This window comes from Pinus tabuliformis, chromosome J (assembly GCF_031772625.1).
Source record: "Pinus tabuliformis cultivar Carrire ecotype Pingquan chromosome J, CPIR1, whole genome shotgun sequence".
Classification (NCBI taxonomy): Eukaryota; Viridiplantae; Streptophyta; class Pinopsida; order Pinales; family Pinaceae; genus Pinus; species Pinus tabuliformis.
Window position 1 is genome coordinate 1258483146 of NC_142295.1, and position 15129 is coordinate 1258498274.

The window sequence follows — 15129 nt, forward strand, 5'->3', positions numbered from 1 at the left end:
TTTGTATCTTTAGGATACCATAGTCCAAAGCCTTGAGTTCCTTGAAGATATTTTAAGATTCTTTTGACTGCTTGGAGATGTGATTCCTTTGGATTTGCTTGGAACCTTCCAACAATTCCTACAGCATGCATGATGTCAGGTCTGGTACCTATTAGATAAAGCAAATTTCCAATCATAGATCTGTAAGTTGGTTGGTTCATTGTTGGTGATTCATTGTTAGAGCTGAGACTACATCCTGTTACCATTGGAGTACATACTGGTTTAGAATATTCCATTTTGTACTTCTTCAAGGTCTGCTTGAGATATTTGGTTTGTGAAAGAAAGATACCATCTTTTGTTTGTTGAACTTGTAGACCAAGAAAACAAGTAAGTTCACCAAGTAAGGACATTTCAAATTCCTGCTGCATTACTGAAGAAAAATTCTGACTCATGGATTCTTTATTGCTACCAAAAATGATATCATCAACATAAACAACAATAATTAGCAATTTATCATTTTCAATCTTTGTGTATAAATTGCTATCTGCAGAACCTTTTGTAAAACCTTGTTGTTGTAGATATTTGTCAAGACGGTAATACCAAGCCCTTGGAGTCTATTTCAGACCGTAGAGGCTTGCATACGAGTTTTGCATCATTTCCAAGAATGAATCCTTCTGGCTGTTCAATATAAAATTCTTCTTCTAAATCTCCATTAAGGAAGGCTGATTTTACATCCATTTGATATGCTTTGAACTTTCGAAAACTAGAAAGAGAAAGAAACATTATTATGGCTTCAGGTGTGGCAACAGGTGAAAAAGTTTCTTCAAAATCTATACCTTCTTGTTGAGCATACCATTTACAAACAAGTGTGGCCTTGTTTCTAATAACTTCTCCACTTTCATTCAGCTTGTTCTTAAATATCCATTTTGTTCCTATAATATTTTTATCATGAGGTCTAGGAACTAATTCCCAAGTATCATTCTTTTCAATTTGGTCAAGTTCTTCATCCATGGCCTTGACCCAAAATTCATATTTGCAGGCTTCATTTACATTTTGAGGCTCGATGGAGGATAGTAATGCTAGATAGCTTGAGATCCGGGTAAGAGTTCTTCTTGTCTGTATACCAAACCCATTTTCTCCTAGAATTTGAGATTCTAGATGATTCTTCTGAACATACCTAGATGGAGTCTTTTCCATGTCTGTTGTATCTTCTTATTCTGGTGCTTCATTGGTTTCTTCTTCTATATAATTTTGATTTGATGCAGGAAAGAATTCCCCAACTTCATCACTGTCATAATTCTCTGTTGATTTCATCTATTCTAGATTTCTCCATTTTGCTTCATCAACTACAACATCAATGCTTTAAACAATTTTTCGAAGTCTTTTATTATAACATTTATACCCTTTACTTCTGGAAAAATAACCAAGAAGAATACCTTCGTTTGCTCTAGGTTCAAACTTATCAAGTTTTTCATCAGTCCTTTTGATAAAACATTTTCTTCCAAAAACTCTAAAGTGTTTTACAGTAGGAGGGTTACCATACCAATGTTCATGTGGAGTTTGATTGCTATTTACCCGAACATTCACTTTGTTGAGAATAGTCATGGCAGCAAATGCAGCTTCACCCCAGAAGGTTTCAGAAGTTACAAATTCATCTAGCATAGCTCGAGCCATTTGTTGAATTTTTCTATTCATCCTTTCTACCACAGCATTTTGCTGAGGAGTTGTTGCAATGGAGAATTGCCATTTTATTCCATGTTGTTCACAAAAGTCGAAGAATTCATCTGATATGAATTCTCCCCCTCGATCAAATATTATTCATTTTCAACTAAAGCTTTGAAGGCTTTAAACTTTTCAAATGCTTCATCTTTATGTTTTAGAAGACCTATCCAACACATCCTGGAAAAATCATCAATAAACAAAATAAATTATTCTTCTCCACGAGGTGACTTTTTCCTTGTTGGTCCACATAAATCACTATGGATGAGTTCAAGAGGCTTACTTGCTGACCCTTCCTTTTCAATGAATTTAACTATGGTTTGCTTACAGAATTGACATGGTTTGCATATGTTATTTCTGGGATGCTGATATCTGGAAGATCACGAACTGCTTTGAGCCTGCATGCTTTTCTTATTTGAGAAAAGCCTAGATGTTCCAATCTTCTATGCCATAGCCAGTTTTCATCTGTTTTGCTTAGATAGCATTGTTGTTGTCCTCTTTCTACAATTACCCAAACATCTACTCCAAGCGATTGTAGATAACCTCTAGTTCTTATTTTCCAGTATACTAAGTTGCTCCCATTGAAGATTGGTGGTCTGATGGATCCCATGCCTTCGTCATTATTCATCTTGAAAGATATTCCTTTAAGCGGTCAAGCTTCTTCTAAAGGATCTGCTCTGATACCAATTGTTAGAAATAATACTGAGAAGGGTGTGAATCAGTATTATCCAATCAATAATTTTTCTTTTCTCAAATAGATATGCTACTTCTATAAAGTGAACTAGCGTGTACACACATCTATGATTAGAGAAACCAACAAACACCCAGAAAACTTGTGATTTAGACAATTTATCATGTGTTGATCTTTAACCAGTGTTAGAAAATTATATATATTACAAAGCAATGGAACACATAAAATATTGCAGAAATATAAACACAGAAAACGCACAAAACAAGAGAGACACAGATATATGTGGCTCACCCAGTTTGGGCTACGTCCACCCCGAACAGCCAGTCCTTCCTTTCTATTATCCAGCAAAATGAAGAGATACAACCTACAACAAAACCGTTGTAATATCCTTTGTTTTCTCTCACAGTCTCACCTCTATGTTTCTCGCTCACCGAATGCACATCTATCTCACAGCCTCAAATACAATGCCCTCATATAAAGAGAGGGGTTTCCTTCTAGGGAAAAAAACCCTAAACTAAACATAAGTTCTACCGTCAGATCATCCGCCTAATGAACGGCCCAGATTGACTAGAAATTACTATACTTTTACAAGGCAATTTTACAGCTGTTTGACCCCCCACGGCAGCGATTATTTTACGGGCGGCGTTGCCGCCCCATTTTGAACTGGGGTCCAATATGACGGTACTATAGAAGATAATCAGGCTCCACACCCAACAATCTCCCACTTGGAGACTGATTGTAGCAACTCCACCGCTGCTCCATTTGCTGGACAATGACTCCTCTTTGGACCTGGTTGTTTCTCATCTTCATCGTCATCCTTGAAGACCAACTGAAACTGAGCATATTCTCAGTTTCTCCCTGGTTACAACTTTTGTTAGCATATCTGCAGGGTTCTGGCTAGTGTGTATCTTTTCCAGCTTCAACTCTCCATCTTCCAACACTGATCATATGAAATGGTACTTGAGCTGTATGTGTTTTGTCCTGGAATGAAATGCTGAGTTCTTTGCAAGATGAATGGCACTTTGAATATCACTGTATAACGTGCCCATATCATGCTCCTTACCCAATTCACCCATAAACCTTTGTAACCAAATCATTTCTTTACTAGCCTCTGTAGCAGCAACATACTCTGCTTCTGTTGTTGAAAGTGCAACAACACTTTGGATTTTTGAAACCCAACTGACAGCTGTTCCTCCGACAGTAAATACATATCCTATAGTGCTCCTCCTATTATCTCTGTCACCTGCCATATCTGCATCAACATATCCTTGTAGGGATATGTTTGAACCACCAAAGCATAATGCCTGATTTGTGGTGCCTCTCAAATATCTGAGAATCCATTTCACTGCCATCCAATGTTCCTTTCCTGGATTGTTCATGTACCTGCTTACAACTCCCACTGCATGTGCAATATCAGGCCTTGTGCAGACCATTGCATACATTAAACTTCCAACTGCTGATGCATATGGAACTTTAGACATATAATCCATGTCTTCTTGGGTCTTTGGGCACATTTCTTTGCTAAGTTTGAAATGGCTAGCAAAAGGTGTACTAACCGGTTTTGCATTTTGCATGTTAAATCTTTTCAACACCTTTTGTATGTACTCATTCTGAGACAATGTTAATTTTCTATTTTTCCTGTCTCTAGTTATTCTCATACCAAGGATTTGTTTTGCAGCACCCAAATCCTTCATTGCAAATGAATTTGCCAATTTTCTTTTGAGCACATTTATTTCCTGCATGTTAAATCCTGCAACAAGCATGTCATCTACATACAATAACAATATAATATAGCTGCCATCATTTTGCTTTTTCATATAAACACAATGATCAGAGTGACATCTAGTATAACCTTGTTCAGACATAAACTTGTCAAGTTTTAGATACCACTGCCTTGGAGCCTGTTTTAAACCATACAAGCTCTTCTTCAACCTGCACACAAGTTTCTCCTTCCCTTTCACCTCATATCCTTGTGGCTGCTGCATATATATCTCTTCCTCCAAATCCCCATGGAGAAAGGCTGTCTTTACATCTAACTGCTCAAGATGCAAATCTTCAGCTGCTACAAGACTTAAAATAGTTCTGATTGAAGTCATTTTAACAACAGGAGAAAATATTTCATCAAAATCAATACCTTTCTTCTGTGCAAACCCCTTCACCACAAGTCTAGCTTTGTACCTTTGCTTTCCTCCATCTTCTTCCTTCAGCCTGTAAACCCATTTATTCTTCAATGTAGTTTTTCCTGCAGGCAACCTGACTAAATCCCAAGTCTGGTTATGCATTAAGGAGTCCATCTCTTCTTCCATGGCTACCTCCCACTTCTTCTTGCTTTCAACCTGCATTGCTTCTTCATAACATTCAGGTTCACCGGAATCAGTCAACAATAAATAATATAATGAAGGAGAGTATCGTTCAGGAGGTCTACTTGTCCTGGTAGATCTTCTAACACCACTTTCAGGTGTTTGGGGTGCCTGTTGTTGTTGTGATGGTTGTTGTTGTTGTGGTTGTTGATTATTATTATTTTCAGGCACCTTTACTTTTTCAGTAATTTCATCAAGAACTGCGTATTCCTTGTTTTCTTTTTCTTGTTTCTTTTCCTGCAACTGATTCTTATACAAGACCTTTTCATTGAATATTACATCTCTGCTCCTAATGATTTTGTGATTTTCATAATCATATAAGCGATAACCAAAATCATTAACACCATATCCAATAAAGGTACATTTCTTTGACTTTGCCTCAAGCTTTGTTCTATTTTCTTTATCAATATGGACAAAGGCCTCACAACCAAAAGGTTTTAAAATAGAGTAGTTTACCTTTTTCCCTGTCCATGCTTCCTCTGGAACACCACCATCCAAGGAACTTGAAGGTCCTCTGTTTATTAAATAAATATCAGTATCTACAGCATCTGCCCAAAACTGTAAAGGCAATCCTGCATGCAATCTCATGCACCTTGCACGCTCCATGGTTGTTCTGTTCATCCTTTCTGACACACCATTTTCTTGTGGTGTTCTTGGAACTGTCTTCTCTCTGCGAATTCCATGCTCTGAACAGTACCTATCAAACTCTTTGCTGCAATATTCACCTCCATTGTCTGATCTAAGACACTTCAATTTCTTTCCTGTCTCAATCTCAACCAAAGCTTTCCATTTCTTGAAAGTATCAAATACATCAGATTTATTCTTAATACAATAAATCCAAGTTTTTCTAGTTGCATCATCAATAAAGGTAACATAATAACGAGAGCCACCGAGAGATGATAACTGAGCAGGTCCCCATACGTCTGTATGCAGAAGCTCTAATTTTTCGTTCTTCTTTTCTTTCCCAACTCTGAGAAATCTGACTCTCTTCTGTTTTCCATAAATGCAGTTCTCACAGAAATCCAAATCAACATTCTTCAAACCTGGCAACAAATTCCTTGAGTGAAGAATCTTCATCCCTTTTTCACTCATGTGTCCGAGCCTATGATGCCATAATGCTGCATCTGCTCCTTTGGAAGTCAAAGCATTAACAGAGTTAGAAATACCATTGCATAAATACAATGTACCAACCTTTTCACCTTTTGCTATTACCAGGGCTCCTTTTGTGACCTTCCAAGCTTTATCTGTGAAAGTTGTCACACAACCTTCACTGCCTAACTGCCCTGTTGAAATCAGATTTTTCTTTAGATCTGGAACATGCCTTACCTCCTTTAGTAGCCATTGGTTTCCATTCTGCTGTTTTACAAGAACCTTACCCATTCCAACAATTTTACAGGGTTTGTCATCACCCAGACGAACTTGTCCAAAATCCCCTTGAACATAGTCATAAAAGTATTTCTTTTCAGGTGTGGCATGGAATGAGGCCCCTGAATCTACCACCCAGGAATCAGTAATATTTTCAAAAGAAAGAATCAAAGCATCTTGTAACACCTCACCTGTCACATTCGCTTCATGATTGTTTTCTTGCTGTGCATCTCCTTCTTTTCCCTTCCGAGATCTACAGTCTTTCTTTAGGTGTCCTTTCTTTCCACATTTCCAGCACACTATCCCCGATCTGGACTTGGATCTACCTTTCCTTGATTTACTGCGATATCCTGAGCTCTTTCCTCTTTCCATTTTTCTTCCTCTAGACTCTGCACTCAAAGCATTTCCCGATGTCTCACGGAGCTTTTCCATCGCATTTCCTCGCTAAGGATAGCACCGACAACATCATCAAACTTTAAAGTACTAGATCCAGAAACGGAGTTACTAATGGCCATTACCAAACCATTCCAACTTTCTGGTAATGAGCACAAGAATAACAGAGCTCTAACTTCATCATCAAAGTTTACCCCTACAGAACTTAACTGACTTGTAACTATATTAAAATCATTTAAATGGTTTGCAACAGATCCACCTTCCGACATATTCATATTAAATAACCGTTTCATAAGAAATACCTTGTTTGAGGCCGAGGGTTTTTCATATAGTTTCGACAACGTCTGCATCAAACCCTCTGTCGTGTTTTCCTTCGAAATGTTGAAGGCGACTGACGCAGCAAGGCACAACCGTATTGTTCCGAGTGCCTTTCTATCGAGAAGGTTCCATTCTTCGTCTTTCATACCCGTCGGCATCTTTGGTTTTCCGCCCAATGGTAGGTATAGATCTTTCTGATACAGATAATCTTCCATCTGCATCTTCCACAGCGAGAAGTTTTGGCCGTTAAATTTCTCAACCCTAAACTTACCATCTTCCGCCATTGCTCCCACTCGAAACAGGAACCCTTCTTTCCTGCGAGTTTATCAGCCAAATAGACCTTCGGCTCTGATACCAGTTGTTAGAAAATTATATATATTACGGAGCAATGGAACACATAAAATATTGCAGAAATATAAACACAAAAAACGCACAAAACAAGAGAGACACAGATATACGTGGTTCACCCAGTTTGGGCTACGTCCACCCCGAACAGCCAGTCCTTCCTTTCTATTATCCAGCAAAATGAAGAGATACAACCTACAGCAAAACCGTTGTAATATCCTCTGTTTTCTCTCATAGTCTCACCTCTATGTTTCTCGCTCACCGAATGCACATCTATCTCACAGCCTCAAATACAATGCCCTCATATAAAGAGAGGGGTTGCCTTCTAGGGCAAAAAACCCTAAACTAAACATAAGTTCTACCGTCAGATCATCCGCCTAATGAACAGCCCAGATTGACTAGAAATTACTATACTTTTACAAGGCAATTTTACAGCTGTTTTTAGCTTCGGGGCGCTGCCCCCGAAACCCCCCGCTAGGGGGGGGCTCCCAAAAGTCGCTGCCGCCCCCCCTGGACCCCCCACGGCAGCGATTATTTTATGGGCGGCGTTGCCGCCCCATTTTGAACTGGGGTCCAATATGCCGGTACTATAGAAGATAATCAGGCTCCACACCCAACAACCAGTGCATCAAAAACTTATTAAACAAAGCAGTAAAAACATAATAAACCATCACACATAAGCAACACACATGAACACCAAGATTTAAGGTCAAAACCCAATGTGGGTGAAAACCGCCTACTGTTGTCATCTCTGTCTTCTTCTAATAATAAGAAAATTTGTTTACAATCTTGTACTGGTGTAGACTCATACCAGTACGCAGGAACCCACCTACAGAAGGCTACAGCCTTCTCTCGTTTTCCAGCTTCTACTGGAAGGGAACTGCAACCCCCTAGCTCTTGTACTAGCCAATGTGATTACTAGTACATAGGCGCCGACCTACAGAAGGCTACGACCTTCTCTCTTCCTTCAGGGACCATGTTTCATAAATTATCAGACTGGATGCTCCTAGTACACAACAATACACATGAAAGTCTCGTTTCATCAAATTTTCATACTGGAACCTTCAGGAACTTTGAAACTCAAACTACATCAACCAACAATCAGTTAATCTGAACAATCAGATCATTGTCACCAGAACACTATGCTGAACCCAAAAACCTGGATCATCATTCAGATGCAGTTGCAACATCAAAAATCATGTATCAGAATGTATACGCTACTTTACTGAAGCCAACCTGTGTGTATACGCTACTACCTGTAATCAAACCCGCATATCCCTTCAAGACTATTGAAACATAAAATTTCTAAATCAAGTATGTACCAACTAGCAGTATACTGACCATCTACTATCTACTTATAGAGCTTTACATAGGCAGTAGCAGAGATCACCCTTCTCACTTATTCAATCAATCAATCAGATACCAAACTCCTTATGCATTCAGTTTTACATTTAGATCTAAGAAGACTTCATTGATAGAAAGCAGTAAGAAAACAAAATTGATCAGATAGATCAGTCAAATCTGAAGAAGAGGCTTTTCTTTTGTATACACTATTTTGAAGAGTAGAACCTGCATGTAAACGCACTTTTGTAGAGACGAACCAATGTACATATCTATAAATATTAACTCATAACTTCGTTGCACTTTCGAACTTCAAACAAACCAAGATCATGACATTTAAAGAATAAAACAGTTGTACATAATCAGATGTAGCCCAACCAATATCAGATAATTCAATAATAAGTCATTTCAGGTCTCATGATCCTGATCCAATATTGAATTCAAGGTGCACAAAGTATTTCAGATCAAATCACAAACATAGCCCCTCCAACATAAAATATACTTCAGATAGAAGTATTCCTTAGAAACCCATACACTTGCACTTGGCCTTATGATCTTCTTCTCCTTATACAACTTTGGGCACTTTGTCAATACCTTGGACCAAAACCACATAGGACCAATAGCTTGGACCAAATGCCTAAATTGACCTGTGAGAGAGTTGCCATCAAGGATAACACTTGTATCATAATGCTAACACTCCCACAATGTTCAACCATTTTCAAACTATTGTCAATAATCTGAACTTGAAAATTAGCATAAATTCTTTGATAGGAAGTGTAAACTTTGCCTAATATGGCTCGTTGTGAAGCACAGGAATTCTAGTCAGATTAATCAATGATTATATAGGTGCATCCATGTTACCTGGTATGCAGATATCAGTAACGATGAGTTGTCTCGAAGAATCCTAATCACATCCAAATAGGGCATAGCTAGCCTGACCTATCCTTGAAAACATGCAACCCATTTGAATCTCACAATAGAGAGCTTGAAAGTGAAAAGGAGTAACAAGATCATGTTTGTTAAGGAAAAACACACAATAGAAGCATGCATACTATTAGAATATCAGCTCCCTTGTCTTCATCAGTACCAGATTCAATAAGAGATTCTTAGTGGTTTCTAGGATTCATCTGATAACTACTTATTGAAGTTGAATTAGATGGAAGTATTCATTCAAAAGTAATCCCGAATTCTTACAGCATACCAAATAAAACTTAGAAAATGGTAAGACATCATATTTTTTCTTGTCTCCAAATCATGGGTTAGAATGAAGAGCTTTTCTGAAAGGTCCATAATGCACTTGCATAGCTGTTTAAAGACACAAGTTCATAACATTCATGGAACTGTGATCTCCATAAGTCTTTATTGAAACATCACATTATACAATTAAGAGTAGGAAGTAAGTGTAAGAACAATAGTGAGATGTTTTAATGAAAGGTTAAGAAGGTACTTTGTTGCATATGACATAATAGACACATCTTGAAAACCTTCTCTATCTAATGCAACTCGAATGGCTTCAAAACGCCCATCCATCATATCACTTGGACTTACAACATCAGCTCCTACCGGAGCCTGTCTCAACATACCATTTGCAAATCACTAGTGTTATGCAATCAAGGAATAAGAGTAAGTAAAATAAAAGTCAACAAGAATATTTGAACACAATGCACATTAAATGAAGTGAAAGAACATGAGGGAAGAAGATTTACCTGGGCAATGACCTGCTTACATAGTTGATGGATTGTTTCATCATTCATTATCACCCCTAAACAAAACATGCAGATATAGAAACACTGAAAGTTACATCCCAAGGGAAAAGTAATAAACATAGAAATGGAAAAAGAAGAAATTAAGAAATTATAAGGCTTACCATCTTCTCTAACAATTCCATCGTGCCCATCAAACAAGTATGGATCCAATGCAACATTAGTGTAAATCACCTAGAAACAAAGAAGCATCAATTCTTTGTGCCCTACATATTATACACCATGTCAAGTTTTGAAGAAGAATTAAAGTGTGATGGTAAACACATTAAGATCCAAAGCTTACCAGATCTGGATACTTGTCCTTGAGAAGTATTATGGCTCTAGGTACAAGCCCATTTTCATTGTAGGTTTCATCCCCTGTGGGTGACTGATTAAACAATGTTTTGGTTCAGTAATTGCTAACCAGAAAAAAGAAAATAAAAGACCATGCATAGCAAAATACTGAACATTCAAACCTTCAAAGCATTAAAAATTTTAGGGAAAAACACCACATTGTTAACACCAACATTACGAGCCTTATATAGCTTCATAATACCAGTGAATTTGACCATAGATTCAGTAGTGTCAAAAAGGTGAAATTTAATGGGAAAAAAAGTTGTGAATAGAATAACTTGAATATTCTAACTGACCAGCTCATCATGCATAAATATTAAAGCATGACCATTTAATAGAAAATATACATTAGAAATTAAATTTCTTAAAATGTAGTCTTGCAGAATCTCTTCAATCAATCCATTCCACCAACCAAGCCTGAAACAACTTGGCATTGCTCCTATTGGGCTATCCTCTTCCCTGTTAATTGAAAAAGAACAACAACTCTAATTTAGAAAAAGGATGTTTTTTGTGCTTGTTAGAGAAATAAGAATCAAGTTAAACAATATACATGGGGATTACCTCAAATATTTATCATATCAAAGATACCATAGCAACAAATTGTTTTATATCAAAAATACAAAAGCAACAAATTGTTCACTAACCTTCATGAATGAAAAGGGGAAGGATAAAATTTGCAGGAGATATAGTTGTTTCCTGGAAGGCATCTCTCAGAGTAGCTAATTTGTGGTTGTGACAAGGATGTTTCAACATTGGCTACCAAGAAAATCAAAACATATATATGTTACTTTAACTTGACACTCTATTCTTGGTGCTTACTGGCGCTTTAAAATATTACATTGCCATTCTGATATACTGGGGATTTACATTTGCAATTCTAATATTCTTGTGCTTCTTTATGTATTTTCCATCCATGCAGTGATTGTTTTGCTCCAACTGATAAATTGCTTCTTCAAATAGTTAGAAAAAGAAAAATATCACTGTAAACTTTCCAGTCAAGTATAATTGTTTATTACCTTGGAAACTATGTAGGTGCTTGATAAGGATGGTGGATTTCTTTCAAAAGGTAAACTGGAAAGTGGTGCAAGATGGACAGTGGAATTGGGTCTTCAAACTATGGGGTGCCCTATCATAGTGGATAATATGAGTCAGCCCTGAGAATTTCTTATAGAGGTCAGTTAATTTCTTATATTAACAAGGTTTTTATATTGCATTCAATAACTCATTTTTGTTATTTTGAGACATGGTTTAACGTTGTCATGTTATCTTCTATTGGTTTTCACCAATATTGTAGATTCTTTGTGAGGAGCAGGGGCTCTTCCTTGAAATAGCTGACATCATTTGAGGCTTGGGGCTTATGCTTTTAAAAGGGAGTCATGGATCTTATAGTGACAAGATCTGGGCTCGCTTTGTTGTTGAGGTAATGCCATGATTGCAAACAAGATAATTAACTCTCAGACCTCTGATTCCATGTAAAGCTTCCTCTTTTATTTGTGTTTGGTTTCTTGAGAAGACCATAGACTTCAAGGATTGGCATTTGGATTTATAATGAGAATAGGGTACGCAATTTATTTTAAGCCTGTATGTGTTTCTAGAGTTGGGGAAAAGTGCCAAACCAAATAAATTGCTATCGTTGATTCTTAATAACTAACACTTAGAGATTGTGAATTTGATTTTGTAGGGTTGTAGACCACAAGATAATCTATTTATCAACCTCTATATTTCACCTTATTTTCTCTATGTTCTGGCATATAAAATTCTGAAGGCACCCTAGTCAGATTTGTCATGTTGTGGAATTTGGCAGTTTCACAATATTTTTGCACAGTAGTGGTTTCTTGGATTTGAAGTGAAACTCTAACGATGTAAAAGGATTAATAATGTTCTAAGAACCGCACATAAATTTGAAAATCACAATTTTGATATTTAGTGAGCCCTGGACATGCATGTTTCTAAATACTAGCACTTAGCAAGAGATAAGGTAAATCAGTGAAATTGTTTTGGTAGAATTAGTACTCTCACTTGAAGGTGTACAATAGAATTATGGAAGTGTAGGAAGATGCACAAGGAGAAATAATGTAGCACTATATTTTATGACTTCTCTGTAGGTACATCTACAGGAGGTTGTGTGAAATCAGGTATGGTTGTAATGTAGATTTTAACCTGAGAAATGCAATTTCGCTACTTGGAATGCAATTTTGACACCTTGGGGTGCATTCTAAGTATGGAATATGATGTTTCATGGCATATAGGATAGCCCATTTTCCTTATCCTCCATTAGGTTTGCAATTTATGTACATGGAATGCAATATTTATGAAAGTGGCCATTTCGGTACTATGAAAATAATATGTAGAAAGCAAAGTTGGTCTTACAAAAAGAATATTTTGGCCCATGGGAGCATAAATCAGGGTAGGAGATGGTGTTGGTGAACAATATGAGTAGGTGCCCCCTTAGGCATGGCATGGAAAAAACTCATCATAGAGGCTAACTTGGAAAATTTCCCATTCCAAAGACCTCCAGGCATGGGATTTGTGATCAACTTTGACTTTGCCAAACTCAAAGATGACATATTGCAAGGTAGGATAGTTAACAGTTTGGGAACTTGTATTTTAACGATTAAGGCCTAGGAGGAGGATTGTCTTCTTTGACATTGTAAAAAATATTAATGTTGAGGGCTGCAAATTGCTTCCTTGATTACCATTTGATGAGAGGAATGATGATGATCTTTGATTTGATCAAAATGATAATATTTATTTATTGGAAAATAAACTTTGACTTTGCCAAATGTTAAAGGTTAGAAATTAGATAATCATTTAATATTTTTTCAAAACAACCTACATTGAGGATATTGTAAAATCTGTAAATAGGGGGAGGAAATGACTGTGTGAGACATATCTTAAGGTGCAAGAATGATCACATCTTGATGACACTTAGATTGTTGAGAAAACTATATACAAATGTATGATATAGAATTTATGAATGCATCTATGAGTGTTGTTGTGTTGATGTGTATGTTGGTGACAATATATCTCTGAGTTGTTCCTTGCTCTATCTTTCTTACAGGGATTCCTTGAGAGATAAACAGATTGGTGAACATAAGTAAATAATTTGAACTGTAACAAAAAATCGGATATGAATGTGCTATTAGTTGGGATTCTAATACCAATAATTTGAGCCAACCCAGAATTCTTCTATTATAACTTAAATTTGAAATCCAAAAATTCCATAACTATATTTGAAATCTGAAAAATAATGCAGAACAAAAATCAGAAATTAAGAAGACACTAACTCTAGAAAAAACTTGAATAATTACAAAATAATAGAAAAGATATGAATACAAGCAACAACAACAAATACTAGTGATTTCAACCAGAACTGGATACTGACATTGAAGAACAAATGTAAATTCTAGCAGGAAGTAGTTTGTAGCTGAGTAACCCAGAAAATAAATATGATACAAAGGAATTATTATGAGAAGGTATGGATGCCAACTCAGGTCAAATCAACAACAGTATGGATGTTTCCTACCCCAATTAGTCTCTTCCAAAATCCATGCAATAACACACTTCACAGACAGCTTCGTCAAGGTATGGATGCCAACTGAGGACCACAACAGTATGGATACTTCCCTTGCCCCAATTGGTCTCTTTCAGACTGCCTTCATAAAAAGCCTCTACTCCAATGTCTAATGGTAATTTTATACTTAGTCTTCCCACCTTTTTTAGAAAATAGGAGCTGCAAACTTTGATTAGTGACACTTATGAGTGAAAGTTGTAACCGAATATGCATGGAGTTACAAAGGATTTTATGATGAGAGGGACATAATTTTTAGCTTTTTGGGTTACTCTGAAAATGTTTACAACGTGTTTGGGCCTTGGGGGTGCTTCATGATATGTGGGGTGCATAGTGTATGGTTGGACCATGGTATTCCATGATGGACTTGGACATTCGAGGTGGTTTACTATTTGCTGCTAAACCTTGTTTGGATGTTTGAAAGACATTCTTCCTTGAAGTGTTGGATAAGTATGGAGCTTGGTGACTTCATGTTGTTGATGAATGAAGGCAATTTATGTGCTTGGAGTAGATTTGGGTATTTCAAAGGAGGTTATTGAGCCCTATATAGCACGAGGTTTCCTGGTTACTTACATGGAGGTTTACACTTGGCATGTGGATTCTTGGGTTGAGGGAGTGGATATGTAGGTGTGGGAGTCCTTAAGGTGACACATGACCTTAGATATGCATTGTCCTTAAGGAGGCACATGACCATGGAGATGCATTAGAGATTTGGACCTTTGGAGGATTGTTGGACCTTGGGGAGTAGTGCTCATGCCATGGAGGCCTTTCTTGTTAATCATTGTCACATTTGAGCCTCACATATGTCACTTAGAGTAGAGTGCTTCACATGGGTGGACCTACTTGTGTCTTGCAAGTATGCTTGTAGTGGACTAGGTCCACTTGTTATTATAAAGCCCCTTTACCTCTCATATAACTAGAGGAAGGAGTGAGTTGTTATTATAGTCTATC

The 15129-nt window shown here is 37.1% G+C and overlaps 1 pseudogene; it reads right to left on the reverse strand.

Annotated features, from left to right (window-relative positions):
* LOC149231796 (delta-aminolevulinic acid dehydratase, chloroplastic-like) overlaps positions 1–11360 on the reverse strand; it is a 28921-nt pseudogene extending 17561 nt beyond the window's left edge.
* Positions 11361–15129: the final 3769 nt, after the last annotated feature.